Source organism: Erythrolamprus reginae, chromosome 11 (genome assembly GCF_031021105.1).
Source record: "Erythrolamprus reginae isolate rEryReg1 chromosome 11, rEryReg1.hap1, whole genome shotgun sequence".
In the NCBI taxonomy this organism is placed as follows: Eukaryota; Metazoa; Chordata; class Lepidosauria; order Squamata; family Dipsadidae; genus Erythrolamprus; species Erythrolamprus reginae.
Genome location: NC_091960.1, coordinates 22,801,999 through 22,823,096, shown reverse-complemented (window position 1 = coordinate 22,823,096; position 21,098 = coordinate 22,801,999). Strand labels below are relative to the sequence as shown.

Below are 21,098 nucleotides of genomic sequence, written 5' to 3'. Positions count from 1 at the left end.
AATATGCATTAAAAGAGGGGAAATTGCTTGGGGGAAAATATGCATAAAATTGTGCACTTTCATAGAAATGCACCCATCAAGTGAAATCTGCTCAAATATGTGTCATTTTTCCCCTCTAAATGTCATGCATTTTTTAAAATGTAGAAAATTGACACATTAAGCAAACAACCTTGAGAGATTCGCCCATTTCTATCTACCACATCCTCTAAATTTGCCCCCACCCACCACAAGTATCCCCCTTGTCCCATAAGAGCTGACTGCCTGCTCCCCAGCCAGCTCTAGACATTCCTGCTTATTCTGATCTGGTACTTGAATTAATGCTGCATGGCACACATTTTGAGACTTATAATTGCTATTTTAGATTGAGTGAATTGTAGAAAGGTAAAGTGTTTGGGATCATATTCTGTGGAGACCTAATAGGAGTGATGCTAACGAAAATGAGTTTGGATGCAAATGCATAGAAACTCCCCCAAGTATCAATGCAGAGTGACATCACAGAAAATGGGATAGAATAGAATTCTAGAGCAATGCTAACCTGAATTATTCTAGACTGACATTCAGTCTGGCAATGGTTTTGGTTTAATCCTAATTCATTTGGAAGCCAAGCTACCTTCAATAAGAGATGATTCTGATGAAATGAGTTGAACGTCTTTCTCATGCACTTAGTTTCACTTAGACTTCTGTAACTGGAAAAAAAACCCAAGCTTTAGTTGCCATTGCAGATAACTGGGAAGCTTCTACTAGAGTTGAATGTGTTTCTACATCTTTTATCACATTGCAGGAATTTGTTTGGGTAAATCACATTGCTTGATAATTTGATTCCAGATGTTTTTATTTTTGAATGGTTGGACCTCAACATCACTTCTTCATGGAAAATCAGAATCTTATGGGCAGAAAAAAGTTTATTAGTTTCTGTGCCCTATCATCTATATTTCACAGAGAGGAGGGGGTGAGGCTGTTTTCCAAGGCACCAGAAGGCCAGATTACATCTGGAACTGCCTTCTACCGCACGAATCCCAGCGGCCGATAAGGTCCCACAGAGTTGGCCTTCTCTGGGTCCCATCGACCAAACAATGTTGTTTGGCGGGCCCCAGGGGAAGAGCCTTCTCTGTGGCAGCCCCGGCCCTCTAGAATCAACTACCCCAGAGATTAGAACGGCCCCCACCTTCCTTGTCTTTCGCAAATTACTCAAGACCCACCTTTGTCGCCAGGCATGGGGGAGTTAAGATATTCCTTCCCCTAGGCCATTACAAGTTATGCATTGTATGTTTGTTTGTGTGTATGTTTGGTTTTTATAATTAGGGTTTTTAGTTGGTTTATTAAATTGGATTGTTACATGTTTTTACCATTGTTGTTAGCCGTCCCGAGTCTGCGGAGAGGGGCGGCATACAAATCCAATAAATGAATGAATGAATGAATGAATGAATGAATGAATGAATGAATGATGGATGGATGGATGGATGGATGGAAGCTGACCAAGGAGAGATTCAACCTGGAAATAAGAAGGAACTTTCTGAGAGTGATAGTGATCAACCAGTGGAACAGCTTGCCTGTGGAGGTTGTGAGAGCTCCAACACTTGAGTCTATCAAAGGGAGACTGAATTGCCATTTGTCCGAAATAATGTAGGGACTCTGCTTGAGCGGGAGATTGGACTAGATGATTTACAAGGTTGCTTCCAACTCTAATAATAGTCTAATCTAATCTTCTTGCTTGGCAATATGGACACGTGGGTGGGTTGGGTTTACAACAGTATTTATTTCCTCCACTTATTTCTTTTACCCTGCAGAGAAAGAAAATCATAGAATCGTCATATGTAGCATTTATTTCCAGAATGTCTTGGAATGAGAATGACAAATGATTTAGCAATTGATAGCCATCTAATCATTCTGTGGATGACTTTTGACTTGAACTTGTAGATCCTGTTTATATATGAAATGTTTGTGTGTGCTTATGTGTGTTTTAGCAATTTTATATCTATCTCTTCTCTTCCCCTACTGTAATTTTTTAAATAAAAGTAATCCTCGCTTAATGACCATTCAAAGTTATGATGGAGTTCTGGTCTTGCAACAGTGCACATCACAATTCAGATGCTTGAGAATCAGTTGGTAAAAGGTCATCATTGTCGGCCATTCAGTTGTGTCTGATCCTCAGCCACTCCATAGATCAACACTCTCCATGCACCTTTTGTCTACATACCATCTCCTTTAGAACCATGTCATCTGCCGTGGTAAGGCCACACTTGGAATACTGCATCCAGTTTTGGTTGACACAATGTAAAAAGGATGTTGAGACTCTAGAAAGAGTGCAGAGAAGAGCAGCAAAGATGATTAGGAGACTGGAGGCTAAAACATATGGAGAACACTTGCAGGAACAGGGTATGTCTAGTATGATGAAAAGGACTAGGGCAGGGGTAGGCAAAGTTGGCTCTTCTATGACTTGTGGACTTCAACTCCCAGAACTCCTGAGCCAATCATGCTAGCTCGGGAATTCTGGGAGTTGAAGTCCACATGTCATAGAAGAGCCAACTTCGCCTACCCCTGGACTAGGGGATACGTGATAGCAATATTCCAATATCTCAGGGGTTGCCACAAAGAAGAGGGAGTCAAGCTATTCTCCAAAGCACCTGAGGGTAGGACAAAAAGCAATGGGTGGAAACTAATCAGGGAGTGAAGTAATTTAGAACTAAGGAGAAATTTCCTGACAGTTAAAACAATTAATCAGTGGAACAGCTTGCCCCCAGAAGTTGTGGATGCTCCAACACTGGATGTTATAAGAAGATGTTGGATAACCATTTTTCTAAAGTAGTGTAGGGTTTCCTGCCGAAGCAGGGTGTTGGACTAGAAGACCTCCAATGTCTCTTCCAACTCTATTGTTGTTGTTGTTTTGTTGTTGTTGTTATTTATCTACTAGGGAGGTTCCATATCCTTTTCATGCTTATCACTCCTAGCATTTGAGTAAGTCAGTTCACATAACATGGCCAAAGTATGGTAACTTTTGTATGGAGTTCTTGGCTTCAAGTGATGTGGTGTTCCACATAACATTTCAGGTGCTTGGTAACTGGCTGGTTGCAGCATTAGAACATTTTTAATCTGCAAACCAACCTTTTCACACATGGGTTGATTTGCTTAAAGCAGAGGCCTTCAAACTTGGCAGCTTTGAGACTTGTGGACTTCAACTCCCAGAATTTTCCAACCAGCATAACTACAAATCTTAAAGTTGCCAAGTGTGTGACATCTGCTTAACAATGACTGCAAAAAAACCTCATAAATTCCGGAACTTGAAGTCCACTCAATGTAAACTTGCTAAGGTTGGGAAATCAGTCCAGTCACATGGTTGCCTTGATTTATGCCTTTTCAAAACTTATAACAGAAATTCCAGGCTTCATTATGATCCCAAGTGAAAAACTATCTGAACTTTCCTCCTTCCCATCTCTTTCATTGTTTATTCTACTCCCATTGTACAAGAAATGCCAATGTGGGGGAAAAAAGGAAGATAACAAAAATTTGCACATAATTTAAAGATGGGAGGAAACTATGGTTTATGTCAATATGCAACTTGGCTGTTTCTACACAGCATTCTGGAAAAAATTAACCTTTATGTACCTTGTTTTCAAGTCCTTGTAGCTTTAGAGAAAAAAATCTGAGGAACACAGGGAATGTTTTTAAACCTCAAGATCTATTCTAGAACAAGGCTATATGGCTATTCCAGCTAGTAGAAGAAGTCCACACACTGCATAAAGAGGACCCTTATTACGTTTTATACAGGAGATAAGCAGACTGTCAGCTAGGCTTCCCTTCAGAGACCAGGAAAGTAAGACTCCAAATCCACAGACTTTTTTTTATTATCATTATTTTTGGAAGCCATCTAGAGTCACACTGAAAGTGAGTGGGCAGCCATATAAATTATCTAAATAAATAAATAGGTAGCCAAGCTTAGTACTTAAAGAACAGTCACATCAGACTAAAAAGAGAGAAATTTATGTCCATCAACCTGGCCACAAAACCACAGAGCAGTTTCTTCTCCCAAGCATCTGCTTCGGAGAACACCTTTAATTGTGATTAAAAGGGACAGCCGGGCTTTGTCTAAACATTTACCTTGTCTCTTTTCCTCATCCTCCTCTGCTAAAGGTCATCCAAGATGAGATAAACAGGCTGTCATCAAGCTGGACCAATTCTGTCTGAGTTTTGAAGGCAATTGTAAGACAAGGGCTTAATGGAGCCAGACACTGCCGGTGAATCGCTGGAGCAGATAAGCCCATCTATAATGCATTCCTTTCTTTGCACCACTTTGCACCAGGAGCCTGCAAACTCCTTTAATTTAAAAAGCTCTGTAATCTATTCCCTTGCTCACTGCTTCTACAGCCTGGGTGAGTTTCCTCCTCTGGGCCATTCAAGCATGTCACTCTTTCCATGTTTTGCTTCTCCTTTTGTCACTCCTCACTTTTCTGTGCAGGTAAGCTCCTCCAAGCTTCTCTGTTCCCTTTCTGTCAAAGCATAGGCAGCCGCCCCCAGTCTCCGTTCCCTGATTCTTCCTTCTTTTCTTAATGCACAGAAGCATGAAATGGGCTTTAGGGGAGGTGAAAAAGAAACGGGATGGTGGTGGTGGAATAAGATATAGTCCAGTGATGGTGAACCTATGGCATGGGTGCCACAGGTGGCACATGGAGCCATATCTGCAGGCAGGTAAGCAGTTGCCCTAGCTCACCTCCAACATGCTTGTGTGTGCGGGCCAGCTGATTTTTGGCATGCACAAAGGCTCTAGGAGGGCGTTTTTGGTTTCCAGAGAGCCTCCCGGGCAGGTGAGTGTGGGTGTTTTTACCTTTCCCTGGCTCCAAGGAAGCCTTTGGAGCCTGGGGAGGGCAAAACACAAGCCTTCTGGGCCCACCAGAAGTTGGGAAACAGGCCATTTCCAGTCTCCAGCGGGCCATCAGGGAGGGGGGTGGAGGAAGCCGTTTCCACCCTACCCAGGCATTGAATTATGGGTACGGGCATTTGCGCATGCATGATAGCACGCACCCATTTATTATTTATTTATTTATTTATTTATTAGATTTGTATGCCGCCCCTCTCCGCAGACTCGGGGCGGCTGACAACAATAAAAAAGACAATATAAACAAATCTAATATTAAAAGTAATTTAAAAAACCCCAATTTAAGAAAAACCAATCATACATACAGATATACCATGCTCTTTCAACACCCAAGAAAAAAAAGGTTCGCCATCACTGATATAGTCCCTCCCAATTCTTCTTCAAGAAATGCTTCCTATAATTCTGCACATCACAACTGTGGGGAGATTAATCTTTTCACATCAATGAAAAAGTGAAAATATTCTAACTGAAAATGAATTATTAGAAAAAAATTATGATCTGTGCAGAAATGGATAAATAAACAATGGAAAGAAAAGATAAAGATGAGTGGGAAAAATACCAAAGCTGGAATAAATGTTACTGTTGGTTAGAAAATCTGGAAAAAATAAAATAAAATAAAGACAACTAATTAAATAGTCAACTAACTTAAATAACAGGGGGGGGGGAGAGTCAGTTGAATATAGGAATAAAAGAGATACCAATGTGAGACCTATGAAAAACAAAAAGTATATAGTATTAGAAATAGTAAATGATTATAATATAGAAATATCATTATGGACAATAAGAAACAGGACTGCCACACATCATCCAATGTTTTAATAATGTTTTGTTTATGTTTGTTTACGTATGTTTATAATAAAATAAAATAAATGTACTTAAAAAAAGAAATAAATTCTTCCTAGAAATAACGGGACTTGCATTAGAGAAGGAACAAAAAGCAACACCTGGCCAATCTTGGCTGATTTAGAAATGGCTAAGAAGGTTCATCCCAGAAGTGTTTTTTCAACAGGCAACTGGATTTTTAAATTCCCTCGAAAACATTTCACTTCTCCTTCTCTCCAACCAGAGGTGGGCTCCTACCAGTTCTAACCGGTTCTTCAGAACCGTTAGTAAACCGGTGGTGACATCTGTCAGTGCTGGTCCATCTTGTTTTGGGTTTCTGTGCATGTGTAGAAGGTGAGTTTTCAGCACTGCACATGAGTTCGTACCCATAAAATGAGCCCGTGCCCATGTGCCATCGCCACATGGCATGCAATGTGCATGCAGCATGGGAGGGAAACATACGAACCTGTGGCGAGGCAAGTTAGAACCAACCTCTGCTTCCACCTCAAGGTCAGAGTTGAAGAAACGTCTTGAATGATAAATGAAATGTCTTTGAAGGAAAAACAAAGTGCAGTTATTTTTTGAAAAAGCACTTTTGGGACAACCATGACCTACATGACTAAGAATGTCCGTAGACCACTGGTTCCCAACATGGGCCCCACGCCCCACAGGGGGGCAATTTGACTGTTAATGGGGGCAATTGGAACCTTGTTTAAACCAAGTTAATGGCCTTCTAATCTTCCTCTGAGTGAGTAGGAGTTCACTTTTTGAACAGTAAGAATTATATGTCACGGAGGGGGGAACCAGAATTTTAGAGATGCTTAGGTGGGGCATGGCCAAAAAAAGGAACCACTTCCGTGGACCCTAAGCAAGGTTAGATCTCCTTATTGCGAAAGTTGGTTTGACATAGTTCAGGTATCAGCCTGAGATTACTCCATCTTGCCTTGCTAAGGACAATAGTAATAATAACAATAACAGAGTTGGAAGGAACCTTGGAGGTCTTCTAGTGCAAACCCCTGTTTAGGCAAGAAGCCCTGCACTACTTCAGACAAATGGATGGCAGAAAACAGGCTCAATGAGCATACTAGAAGTTCATTTCCAAAACTTCCGGTAGGCCCGTTTTTTGCCATCCACAGAGTCTGGAGGCTTCAGTGAGGCCTACTTGTATGCTCAGAGGGGCAGTGGGGGAGGGGTTGTGTATGCATACACAGGGGGAATTAATTGCATTATGGGTGTGGGCACTCATGCATGTACTGTCATGCGCACGTGTACCCTTATGGCACCTGAGCAAAAAAAGGTTCACCATCACATGGATTTTTTTTTTTTATTTATTTATTTATTTATTTATTTATTTACTTACTTACTTACTTACTTACTTACTTACTTACTTACTTACTTACTTACTTACTTACTTACTTACTTACTTACTTATTTATTTATTTATTTATTATTAGAGTTGAAAGGGACCTTACAGGTCATCAAGTTCAACCCCCTGCCTGAGCAGGAAATCCTACAGCACCCCAGCCAAATGGCAGTCCAATCTCCTCTTGAAAATGTCCAAAGTTGGGGAGTGATGACCAATGTTTTTCAACCTCAACAATTTTAATGTGTGGACTTCAGCTCCCAGAATTCTACAGCCAGCATTCTGTAGACTAAAGAAGGAAGTCAGAACAAGATCATGGAGGGCAAAATGCAAAAGCATATTTTCTTTGAACCATTGCTGAGTGATTTTTATGGATTTTTCCCTATAGTCACCATAATTTGATCCACTTTGAAGATTAAAAAAAATCTCTACTTCTGAGTAAAGGCAGACAAGTTAATCATTCTCTCTCTCTCTCTCTCTCTCTCTCACACACACACACACACACACACACACATTTTTTGATGAAATACTGTACATCCAGAGAAGAATCAGAACAGAGCTTGCATCTACATATTGATTTGTAAAATGAAAATTAAGTACATCTGAATGAGAATGAACTAAAGGCAGATCCATATCATACTCTCCACATTGCAGCATACACATGCTCAGGAGATATTTACACGGGCCGGGCGTGTGAAAAAGCATTTCTGCAACCTTCTCCAGCTGGCACCCTTAAGGTGTGTCAGAATGATAACTCTGCTAGCATTGCTATCTGATTATAATCTCACTATACTTCTTTTGAAATCATTGTAAAGAAGACATTTATTGTTGGAGAAAAGCTAGTGAGAATTAATGAGCTCAAGAACAATCCTTGAGATGCCTTGTTTGGAGAGATAACAGTCTACCAAAAGACCCAACAGTCCGGTTGCCAATGAATGCCAGGGTCAAGAAGAAAGACATTCTAGGATGGTGTTGGCAATCAGAGAAGGTGACCACAACATATTCAAAGTTTAGCAGGAATGGAAAACTTTTATATCTGGACCCTAGAACCTATAGGGCAGTGGGGGGTTTCTTTTCTTTTTTTTACTACTGGTTCTGTGGGCATGGCTTGGTGGGCGTGCCGTGGCTTGGTGGGCATGGCAAGGGAAAGATACTGCAAAATCTCCATTCCCTCCCCACTCCAGAAGGTTACTGCAAAATCTCAATTCCCTCCCCACTCCAGGGAAAGGTTACTGCAAAATCCCCATTTCCTCCCAATCAGCTGGGACTCAGAGGCAGAGAATATAGGAGGGCAGGGCCAGTCAGAAATGGTATTTACTGGTTCTCCAAACTACTCAAAATTTCTGCTCCCGGTTCTCCGGAACTGGTCAGACCCTGCTGAAACCCACCTCTGCTTTAGGGTGATAGGATTGTGAATACCTTGCAAAAGCTGATGCTATTCCACATCTACAGGATTTTCATCAATCCTTCTAGACTACATCAGTGCCAATAATATTTGGTGACCAGCCGTTCTTCGGCAGTATACATTTGTTCTTCCCATAAAAAGACCAAATGATAAAACTAGAATTTCCAAGTATGAGATCCAGTAGTTTGCCTGCCATACTGAAGAGAGAACAAGCAGACTGATTCAAGAGAAACGGATTTGCACATTCATGTTCCTTAAATCTTGAAATTAGTCTGTTGAGTTAAAAAGAACAAACCCTGAAACAACCAAATGCAATGATTTTTCTGGCAAGGATTTTTCTTAGGTACACAAGAATCCTGAGTTGCAGCTTAATTCCTCCCATAAAAAAACTTCCATGCATAACTAACAGCAAAAGGCCAAGAAGGAAGAGGTGGCTTTAATTAAAAATTAGACTATAAACCCTCTTCTCTTACTACAGATGACCCAGGCAATATTAAAGGTATTAACTGCTGGGGTGGGCTTTGCAGGTGACTGCTACTTTAATTGTCTTCAATGCCAAGGCAGACAATTGCTTGCCTTTGATGTAGGATATGGAATGAGAGCAGATAAACACTTTTGAGCAAGCTGGAGTTGTTATCCCTCCCCCTCTCCCCCTACATGACAATCTGCAACCATAAAAGGACATCAGAAGAAGATGGAGACCCAAACCAGTCGATCAAGTGTTGGGTTGCCTTGCAAAGTTGTCCTCAATGAGGCATGCTTTGCTTCAAATTGTAAAAGACTCTTTAATTATTTGAAAGAATGGTGGCATTTCAATGTCTTTGACAGGTCCTATTTAGGGCCCCAGATATGCTTCGTTGGAATAGAAGCTGTCGTGTTCAGATATAGAAAGCAACCTTTTTTCTCTAAAGATGGAGCAATCTCTATTTGCCATGCATATGCCGCCCCGAGTTTGCGGAGAGGGGCGGCATATAAATCCAATAAACCTAACCTAACCTAACCATAAGGAAATTAATAGAGGAAAAAAGAGAATCAAATGGGCCAATATGCACATTTGGGTTTGGGGGTATTTGTTTTGGTGGGATTGGCAATGCTTTATTTTTATTCATTGCATTCACCCAACTTGTTTAATTTTATTTATTTATTTTGTCAAGTACATATTGGTAGTATACAAGATATAACACTGTTTATATGATATTGGTACTAATAAGAGGGAAACATTAGGACAGGGAAGGTCGGCATGCTGGTGCACTTATGCATGCCCCTTACTGGCCTCTTAGGAATCGGGTGAGGTCAACAGTGGATAGTCTAAGGGTAAAGTTTTGGGGTTTTGAGGATGTAACTGCAGAATCTGGTAGTGACTTCCATGCATTAATTAATCTGGTCCTTGAATGAACTCTTCCTAAGTTTCCACAACACATTAGACAAGAGTTATCTAAACAATCTGGGTTCAAAACCACAACTTACTCAGAGTTAGAATAAGCCATGCTTAGCATCTAGTAATAATGATGGAAGGGACCTTGGAGATCATCTAGTGAAAGGCCCCACTCTCACGGGAGACATACTATTTCTGACAAATGGCTGTCCAGTCTCTTCTTAAAAGCCTCCAGTGTTGGAGCATCCACAAAAGGCAATTTGATCCACAGTTTAATTGTTCTATTAGGAATTTTCTCCCTATTTCTAAGTTGCTTCTCTCCGTGATTAGTTTCCATCCATTGTTTCTTGTCCTGCCCTCAGGTGATTTGTGAAATAAGCTGAACCCCTTTTCCTTATGGCAGCCCTTCAAGTATCGAAAGACTGTATTTATTTATTTATTTATTTATTTATTTATTTATTTTTTTAGTTAGTTAGTTAGTTAGTTAGTTATTCGTTCGTTCGTTCGTTCGTTTGTTTGATTGATTTCTATGCCACCCTTCTCTGCAGACTCCAGACAGCTCACAGAAAGGATAGATACAAAAATAGAATATATGAGAAATCTAAACTTAAAAATATGATCTAAAATCCCAATTCATTAAAAGCAATCATCCACATTCATCCCATATACATTCACCTCCATCCAGTGAAGGGCTACCAAAAGTTTTACTGCCACGCTATGGGCGTAGCTTATTTTGTGGGTGTGGCTTAATGGTCATGTGACCAGGTGGAAGTAGCTTGACAATCATGAGACTTGACCAAGGATTTTCCAAGAATCTCAAAACAATACTCATATCAATGGACTCAAAACAAGCAGGTCATTGAATTCACCCACATCCTAGAAATGAGTAGCTGTAGAACAGTGAAATGACAGAAACATTTCACTTAGAATTTTGAAAGCACAATTTGAGCATTGTCATAAAGGTGCCTTCATGATTAAAATGGCCATCACAAAATAATCACTTACTCAAAGGCAACAATCTAAAATGTTCCTTGCTACTTTCACAGCCTAAGTGAATATATCAAAATGCTCCATTCCACATAACACTCTTAACCCTCCTTCCTGCAGACTGCTAAACAAAATCAAGGTTTCTGGCAAAACATTAGGTTTCAAGCATTATTCATTTTATTTTCTAGAGCAGGGGACCCCAAACTTGGCAACTTGAAGACTTGTGAATTTCAACTCCCAGAATTCTCCAGCCAGCTATGAAGACCTCTATTCTAGAGAATACTATAGCCATTGTAAAGGAGGGGGAGGCAGAAACCCAGATCACACAGAATTAATTCAAATCTTATCTCCTTATTAGTGTTGGGTGAACCGAACCTGCACAATTCAGGTCCGTACCGAATTTTGTGGTGTTCGGCATGCCAGACCTGAACCCGATTTTTTTAAAAGAACACCGCGAAAGCCACTGCCCGGCTGTCATCTGCTGAGAAGAGGAGGAGGAGGCAGACGCCGGTGGCGGCGGAGGAAGGCGAACACCGGGGAGCAGTTGGCTGGGAGGGAGGATGGGAGGGAGGTACAAAAAGAGCTGGGGAATCCCTCCCACGAAGAGATTCCATGGAATCCAGGAAGTGATCACCTGGGGAGGGATTCCCCAGCTCCTTCAAAGGGAGGTCTTTTGTCGTAAAAATTTAAAAAAAATTACGAAAAAGGAGGGCAGAGGCTCATTGAAAAAAAAGAGGAGAATAGTGTGCAGCAATGACAGAGAGTGGGGTGGAGGGGAATGGAGGGCAGAGGCTCATTGAAGAAAAAAGAGGAGAAAAGTATGTAGGAATAACCGGAGAGTGTGGTGGGGAAAATGGAAGGCAGACGCTCATTGAAGAAAAAGAGAATATTGTGCAGGAATGACAGAGAGTGGGGTGGAGGGGAACGGAGGGCAGAGGCTCATAGAAGAGAAAAGTGTGTAGGAATATCAAATAATGAGGTGGGGAAAATGGAAGTCCTTTTTCGTAAATTTTTTAAAAAAAATTTTACGTGAAAGGGCGCCGCTGCGGCGTCCTTTTTCGTAATTTTTTTTTAAAAAAATTTTACCTCAAAAGATCTCCCTTTGAAGGAGCTGGGGAATCCCTCCCACCAATAGATTCCAGGGGCGGAGCTTTGACATCATGCATACCGGCAGGTTGCTAAGGGCGCCAAGGTGATCACTTCCTGGATTCCATGGAATCCAGGAAGTGATCACCTTGGCATCCTTAGCAACCTGCCGATATACGTGATGTCAAAGCTCCGCCCCCAGAATCTCTTGGTGGGATTCTCCGTTCGGGTTCGGTTCGGGTTCGCCCGAATTTTGCGTGAAGTTTGTCCGAACTTGCTGAACTCGAACACTGTTGGGTTCGCCCATCACTACTCCTTATACTTAGACACTTTTGTTTGTAGCAGAATCGCCGGCTTTGGGGTTTTTAAATGCTTTCAGAAAGAATGAAGAGGCTGCCCAACGAGGACGCCCTGCATTTTCTTTCAACATCTTTCGGTGCAAATTGGGTGCTCTGGGGTGGAGCTCCATTTTTGCTACTCCACTGCATCTCCCCCCCCCCGGTTACGGTAGCAACCCACCCCTGCCTCCATCTTTCTTTTTACTAGACTAGGTATACCCATTTCCTGTAAGTGTTCATCATATGCTTTAGCTTCTACGTGTTGACCCTGAAGATTACATATTTGTAGCCATAATTTCTTGAAGATTTTGTACTCTTTTTCTCTTTGTACTATGCCCCTAATCATTTTTATTTCATCTGATGGAAATACAGCTATAACTGATGTGCCTAGGCATGTTGTGTAATTATACTGGCAAGAAAGTTAATCAGGAACTATAGGAGAAACCCAAGCTAAGCCTGAGGCCAGGGTCAAATGCATCATCAATCTGAAATCCTTATACCTCCTAAAGGGATCTAAATCCAAGCCCCCTTGAATTTAGCACTAATTTACCATGACAATTAGTAGATAAGATTCTTTGTGTATAACATGGAATAAACTTGCAGTGCTTTCAAACTCTATCCTGGCTCCTGGTTTCTTGTGTCTGACAGGAACCTCTTAGATGTAGAGAGAGGGATCTCTTGGGAATATAGGATTGGGACAGTTTGGAGGGTTCCCCCCCCCCTGTAGAACCATGTACTGCAATGTAAATCATTAGCCTATTGCACAAATGTAATCAACTGCCATCAGCTCAATAAATCACTATTAAATAACTCATAGATCAATATATGGCCAACAATTTTTCATACTGAAATATGGTGCAATCTGGAAGAACCCAAGATTATTCTTTAATCACATCCCATAAATGGCCCAAAATTTACTAGTGTTATTATAGGCTACTGGTGTGGCTTGAGTGCTGGGTCAGTTTTGAAATCCAAATATTTTTATTGCCAGTTCTGTGGGCGTGGTTTGGTCGGTGAGGCAGGGGAAGGATACTACAAAATCTCTATTCCCTCCCCATTCCAAGGGAAGGATAATGGCAAATTAAATTACTTTCCTATCTACCTACCTACCTACCTACCAACTTACTTACTTATTTACTTACTTACTTGAATTACTAGGACACCCTTCTCCAAAGGGACTCGGGGCACCATTCCCCATTCCCTCCCCACTCCAGGGGAAGGATACTGCAAAATATCCATTCCCTCCCCACTCTGGAGCCAGCCAGAGGTGATATTTGCCTGTTCTCTGGACTACTCAAAATTTCCGCTACCGGTTCTCCAGAACCTGTCAGAACCTGCTGGATTTCACCCTTGTGCTGGATGTTCTTTGTTCTAGGCAAAGATTAGAATTGCCCCCACCCTCTTTGCCTTTCGTAAGCTGCTTAAAACCCACCTCTGCCGCCAGGCACGGGGGAATTGATACAGTTTCCCCCTAGGCCTTTACAATTTTATGCATGGTATGTCTGTATGTATGATTGGTTTTTATATAATGAGTTTTTTAACTGTTTTTAGTATTGGATTATTGTCATATACTGTTTTATTACTGTTGTTAGCTGCCCTGAATCTGCGGAGAGGGGCGGCATACAAATCCAATAAATGAATGAATGAATGAATGAATGAATGAATGAATGAAGCAAGCATGTAAGCAAGAAGATAGAAAAGCCAGCGATCTCTTCTAAAGGACCCCTGAGAGAAAGTAGATAAGAAGGAACTAATTCATCAAGGAAACAATGGAAAAATATCACCTGAACCAGACAAAGGAAATTTCCCAGAGCACATGAGAAACTTTTCCCCAGATCCATCAACAGCTACGAGCTACTGGTAAATTTACAAGGCAAGAGTCAGTTGTCCATCAACAAAGCCAAGCAAGCAAGGGCTTTGGGGAATAAAATGGGTCCTGAAGCCCAGCTATATTTTGAATCATTTCTGGATCCAGTTTTACTAATGCCTGTCAACCTAGTTGAGGAAGGACATGGGTAAATGTGGCATGTTCATGTGAGAAAGAACTTTTTTTTTGTAATAAATAAAGTTTTGCTATTATTTTGGATTCTCTGGGTCACTATGTATTCTAAAAAACTGGATATGCTTCATTGTTTGATGGAAAGTTATCTAAGTCTGGCTCTTGACTTGGCCTGTGAGTAGTGAGTGAGAGACCATAAGCGGAACACTTCTTGTATGTGTGTAACAGTTCTTTGTTTTAAGCTCAAGTTTCTTCTGCTCTTATAATTGAGGTACAACTACTGTAGCTACGACTATAGGTAGCCCTCTTTATTAACTTTTGCAATCTGCAGTTTCGCTTACCTGCAGTTTGGATTTATAAAATACTTTGGGGTATTTTGGTTTATTTTGCCTATGTTCTATTTACGCCCACCTTCTTTCTGTAGGGAAATTAAGAGCTAGTTGGCTACCACTGTAGCAGGGGGGAAAAGGGATATAGACAAGGAGAGAGTATTTAGTTAGCTTTAAATAAATTCAGATCTCCAAGGCCAGATTAATTTGTTCTAGGTTATTGAAGCAACTAGCAGAGGTGATCAAAAACTATATTAAGTGCAATCTTTGAGAGCTTCTGAGAACTGCTCTGGTCCTGTTGAGAGCTATGGGAAAGGAAAAGTTCTTATCTGAAAATATAAAATTAAAAAAGGGGTAAGAAAGAGGTTCCGGAAAATTGCAGACCTGTCATCTTGACATCTATATTGGATAAGGTCCTTGAGCACATTATAACACAGTATATTTGTGAGCACTTGGAAAGAGATGCACAATAAACAAGAGGCAATATTGGTCACGCATGCCCCAAAAAAGCCATCCAAGCTAACCTTATCTTATTTCTTGACAGAATTACTAGCTTAATAAATTGGAGAAATGGCATGAGGGTACCTTGACCTCAACAAGACACTCAACAAGGTTTCTCATGATATGCCCATTAATCAAAGAATGAAATATAGATAGATGACACAGTGGTTAGACAGAGTCATAATTAATTGAATGACCAAATCCAGTGATTACTAAAAATGGCTTCATATCACCTTGATACTACTAGTAGTGAGATAGTCATGGGCTGTCTAAAACCAACCCCAACACAAAAAGTGTATTATTTAGCTCAGTGATGGCAAATCTATTTTGGTTCGTATGCCAAAAGGGGAGGCGCACAGGGGGGTTGCATGTGCGCATGGCCATACCTATAATTACATGAGTATGTGCGCATGACCCTCCCCCTTGGCCATTTCATGCTCCAGATAGTTCAGGAAAGCTTCCCCAAATCCCTGGAGGCAAAAAAAATCCCCCAAAGGACATATGGAAAGTTTGGAAAAACGCACTTCCATTTTGCTGGTGTACTGTTTTTTGTACTCTGGAGGGAAGCCCTGCAGTGCAAAAAACAGCACAACGCAAAACGAAACTTCTAGTTGCCCTTTGGGGCATTTTCCCCCAGAAAGCTTCAGAAAGGCTTCAGAAAGTCCTGTGCGCATGTGCAGAGGGCAGCACATGGTTGTGTGTGCATGCATGGGGGGGAGGGGTGTGGACACATACACACATGATAGCACATCTTCACACACTCCTTTTGACATGCAGACCAAAAAAAGATTCACCATCACTGGTACAGGTTGGACTAGAAGACCTCCAAGGTCCTTTTCAACTCTGTTCTGATTGATTGATTGATTGATTGATTGATTGATTGGAGATGAGTTGCACTGGAGCAATAGGGGAGCAATCACTTACTGGCAAGTAACTTCCTGATTTTAGAAAAAAAAATCACAAAACCAGTCTGGTATGATTGCTAAAGCAACAGAGGCCAGTTTCAGGATTGCAGGTTCATTTTTCAGGGACTTAAGGAAAAGTAAAAATGGGAAAGAAACAGATTTTTTTCCTCTTGGAGACAAAGCAACAGGCTGAAAAAAATCCCCAGTTGGGAATTTCAAACCCTTTGGAGGAACTCTGTGGGAATTTTAAGGCTTCATGCTCCTGGATCATTCCATGCTCCAATTATCACTCTCAATTTTAGGATAGATGTCCTTCTAAAATTTAGTCATTTTTCCATTAATATTCAGCATCATATTTCTATGGGTGTTGGGAATTGTAAATGATCCACTATATTTTAATTTTGTGCCCTTATGAACTTTATCACTCTGTGTGTACGCATGGACACCCACATATATGCACAATATACTAGATAATCCTGTGTCCTTTTGGTCATCCTTTGAGAGAAAAAGGATGCCATCAGATGTTACCAGAATGAACATTAAATTTTAGATGGGGTCTAATTATGTTGCCTGAAAGCTGTATTGCCCCATGATCATCTAAGAATAAATAACTTTCTGACGGCGAGAGCGATCAACCAGTAGAACAGCTACTAGATGAACAGTAGTTCAACCAGTAGAAGGGTGTGATAACTCCAACACTTGAGACTTTCAAAGGGAGATTGGACTGCCATTTGTTCGAAATGGTGTAGGGCAGAGGTCCCCAACCTTTTTAGCACCAGGGACCGGCTTTAAGTTAGACGAGTTTTCCACGGCCCGGTGGGGGGGGGGCTTTGGTCATATGGGGGTGGGGTTATGGAGGGGTGGAGCTTAGTGACGCAGCCCTCCACACTTCTCCACAGGGCGGGGAGAATGAGGAGGCTCCTTTGGCGGCTGGGGGATGCCTGGCTTTGTGATTTTGGCTGGGGGGGGACTTAGGAAGGTCCTACTTCTCCCCCCCCAGCCAAAAACTCAAAGCCTATCTGCTGGATACGGGCGATGAGTGGGACGAGCGGCGCGGAAGCCTCTTGCAGCAGCTGCCACAGCCACCGGCTTCGGCACCGCTCGTCCCACTCATCGCCCGTATCCAGCAGATAGGCTTTGAGTTTTTGGCTGGGGGGGGGACTTAGGAAGGTCCTACTTCTCCCCCCCCCCAGCCAAAAACTCAAAGCCTATCTGCTGGATACGGGTGATGAGCGGGACGAGCGGCGCCGAAGCCGGTGGCTGTGGCAGCTGCTGCAAGAGGCTCTCCGCTCTCGGGAGAGTTTAACAACAGAGGCTCTTTGCCTGCCCGGGGCGCGCGTGGGCGCACACACGCACACACAAAAACATAACCCCGTAGATGGGAAAAGGCTGGATTCTTTCTCCCCATCTCTTCCATTCAAGGGAGGCTTCAATAGACTCAGCCACCAAACAATAATAATAATAAAATCAGCGAGCGCCAACCATAACCCCCCTTCTTTATTTTTCAAGCTCGAGCGGTTCTTTTTTCCTCGCTCCAGAAACTTGGCGATCGCGCCCCACCGCCGCCGCCGCCGCCTCCGTTTCCCCCAACGGCAAGCAATCTAAACGCGGGAAGGGCATTCCGGCGCTTCCCTTCAGCCTCAGAAGCCCCCTCGACGCTTGGCGGGCTGGCGTAGCTACGAACGGGCATCCCCCCGCGAGCGGGGCGGCTGCTGTTCTCTTTTGACCCTCGCCTGGAGAAAAACATGAAGAGAAAGAATCACTTTTCGGCACGCGTTACGATCCGAGATCTTGCAAGTGGGGGCACCTGCTGCGGATGAACTGTGGCGGCTGGAGGGATGGTTATGAGGGGAGCGAGCGAGGAGAAGAAGACGGGAAAAGGTCTCCGGGTGGCCCCGCTTGGCTACGTCTCCCTCCACGCAGGATGGGCTTTGGGTCTCCGACGCCCTCGCCCGTTCCCTCAGCAGCGATGAGTGGGACGAGCGGCGCGGAAGCCTCTTGCAGCAGCTGCCACAGCCACCGGCTTCGGCGCCGCTCGTCCCGCTCATCGCCCGTATCCAGCAGATAGGCTTTGAGTTTTTGGCTGGGGGGGGAGAGAAGTAGGACCTTCCTAACTCCCCCCCAGCCAAAATCACAAAGCCAGGCAGCCCCCAGCCGCCAAAGGAGCCTCCTGATTCTCCCCGCCCTGCCCGACGCCCCACCCTGTCCTGCATAATGTCCTCTGCCGGGAGGGCAGCGCCGCCACGGACCGGCTGGAAAACCCCAATGGCCCGGTCCCGGTCCGCGGACCGGCAGTTGGGGACCTCTGGTGTAGGGACTTCTGTTAGAGCAGGGGGTTGGACTAGATGACCTACAAAGTCCCTTCCAACTCTAATAATATGTAATCTGTAAAACTGAGCCCAAGGGAGGAGTCATATGTATCAGTAATTATGAGTCCTTTCATGCCCACAAACAATCTAAGTCTGGTCCAATTCCTTTGCATTCCTTGAATTCCTTTGACTCCTATTTGCTTTGGCTGTTAGTACCTCAAATTCTTGTAGCAAACTTAAACTCGCCATAAATTTTTATAACTGTTTCAACAGCCCTGGTTTTCTGATTTCCCTGGTACTTATGTGTATACAGGTAGTTCTCAGTTTGTGACCACAATGCCCATAATTTATATTGTTAAATGAAAAAAAATGTTAAGTGAATTTGCCTCATTTTATGACTTTTCTTGCCACATTTGTTAAGTGAATTGCTGCAGTTGTTATATTCGTAACATGGTCGCTAAATGAATATGGTTTCCCCATGGACTTTGCTTGTCAGAAGGTTGCAAAAAGATGATCCCATTACTCCAAGACACGGCGACCGTCATAAATGTGAGTCAGTTGTCAAGCATCCAAATATAAATCACACAACCATGTGGATAAGTGTGAAAAATAGTCCTAATTTTTTGTTGTAACTTTGAATGACCATTAAGTGAACTGTTGTCAGTGGAGAACTACCAGCATTATAACTGTAACAATAGGAAAAAGTTGATCACTGATGATGATGCTTGTTTGGTAATAAAACATCTGCAAGAAAACAACCAAGTTTAGAGAGCAGCAAGGATCCCACAAATAGAAAAATAATTGTAGTAGCACATGAACTTCAATATTAAGTAAATATTTCCTTTCTTAGAGAAAGAAACAGAATGAACATGGGTATGCAAAGAAGCAGGGAGAGCAGCAGTAATTTCTGGTTTCCCACCGACTTCCCCAATGATCTTGCTTATTCCCAAAGAGCATCAGAAATCATGACAAGTGATGGCCAGGACACTGATGGACACAACTTTGTGAATAAAACAGCCTTCATATTGTGGGAGTAATTATTGCATGTGCTTTAAATTAGCAAACTTTAGACATCCTGATTCAAAAATTATTGCAGTTAAAAACATGTTTTGGGCTATCTGTATAAAGAGAAAAAAACCACAGTGAAAGTTTTAGGACTACATACATATCAGAATAAACACTAAACATTTTGTTCGGTTTTCTTAAAAACAATAACAACAATAACCCATTTCCAGAATGTAAGCCATCCTGGGTTTACAGCCCTGTTGCTTTATAAAAAATATTTTTGTGTTCCATGAAAAAGAAGCAGTACAATGAATTTTATAGTACTCTGAATGATCTCTTCCATTCCCAACAGGACTCTAAGTATCTGTTGCTGCCTAGAGGATTCAGGATGATGAGCTAAATTCTCAACTTAATATGGCCTGTGTCTGGAGGACTAGAATTGAAGTAGAACTTTATTATTTATGTTATTATTATCCCCGACGTGTCTGCGTGTGACTAGAGTCATTAAAGCGATGGCATTATTAAGTGCCTTTAAGTGGGCCAGGCCAATAATACTTGAATTTAATTAGTTACAAGTTCTTCAACACTGGCAGCAAACTGGGATTTTTTAAAGATGTGGAATGCCACATTCCTGGCATGTCGAGGCGGGATAATTATTGGCAGCAGATGCAATATATCACAGGCTGACACAGCCATGATAAAAGCAAAGCCGGTATAAATTCTCCCAGCTTCGTGTCATTTGGATCAAACGACTTTGTTTTATTAGCGCCAGTTGATTCTGAGGGTACTTTTAAAAAAATGTTGGTGTTTTTTTTTTAAAGTAAGACAAAGATCTTGTTTTCCCTCTGCTTTTAGGACCATGACACTTTCTTTGTCTGCCCTTCTAGCAGCCTGCTGGAAAGTTATCCAGATCAATAGGAGTTAACAGAATAACTGACTTGGAAGGCACCTTGGAGGTCTTTTCTATTGTAGAGATATTCAACATTTCAGATCTGAAGCCAGAAGAGTGTAGAGGGGAAGGACTTTTATAAACAAAGCATTGGAATGAAGCCATGTAACGTTTTATTTCATTTTATTTTCCCCTGAGAACGACTCTTGGGGGTTTCTGAGGAAGCAAGAGATGAGCTACACCTCACTAGAGCTGGGAAGAACCTCCTAGGAAATCGACTAGCCCAACTTATCAGGAGGGCTTTAAACTAGATCCGAGAGGGGAGGGCGACCAAACTAAAACACTGAACATGGAACAAAACAAGGAAGGGGAACAAGCCTCCCGATAAATCAAAAGATAAGTTGGCCTTCTCACGGTCCCATCAACCAAACAATGTCGTTTGGCGGGTCCCAGGGGAAAGCCTTCTCTGTGGCGGCCCCGACTCTCTGGAAACAGCTGCCCCCGGAGATTAGAATTGTCCCCACCCTCCTTGCCTTCCGTAAACTCTTTAAAACCCACCTTTGCTGCCAGGCATGGGGGAATTGAGATATCTCCCCCGGACCTATACAATTTATGTATGGTATGTTTGTATGTATGTCTGATTAATAATGGGGTTTTAAAATGTTTTTAAATTATTAGATTTGTTATGAATTGTTCTATTGCTGTTGTGAGCCGCCCCGAGTCTACGGAGAGGGGCGGCATACAAATCCAATCCAATCAATCAATCAATCAATAAACAAGGTGCGCGCCCCCGCGCTAGCACACACAATAATCATCTGCTGCACAGCATTTTCAACTTTACCTAACATAGAAGCTGCAGGAGCCCAAGGCTCTGCGGAGGAGATTCCCCTCCGGCTCCTGACAGAGACTGGTGAG

At 42.3% G+C, this 21,098-nt stretch overlaps 1 long non-coding RNA gene across 1 annotated transcript in view; it reads right to left on the bottom strand.

The window, feature by feature from the left end:
* Positions 1 to 463: 463 nt before the first annotated feature.
* Positions 464 to 21,098, bottom strand: part of LOC139173921 (uncharacterized) — a 54,935-nt gene continuing 34,300 nt past the window's right edge. Inside the window, exon 4 of the long non-coding RNA XR_011560258.1 lies at positions 464 to 686. This is a non-coding gene — a long non-coding RNA (uncharacterized lncRNA). The remainder of the gene's footprint in view (positions 687 to 21,098) is intronic.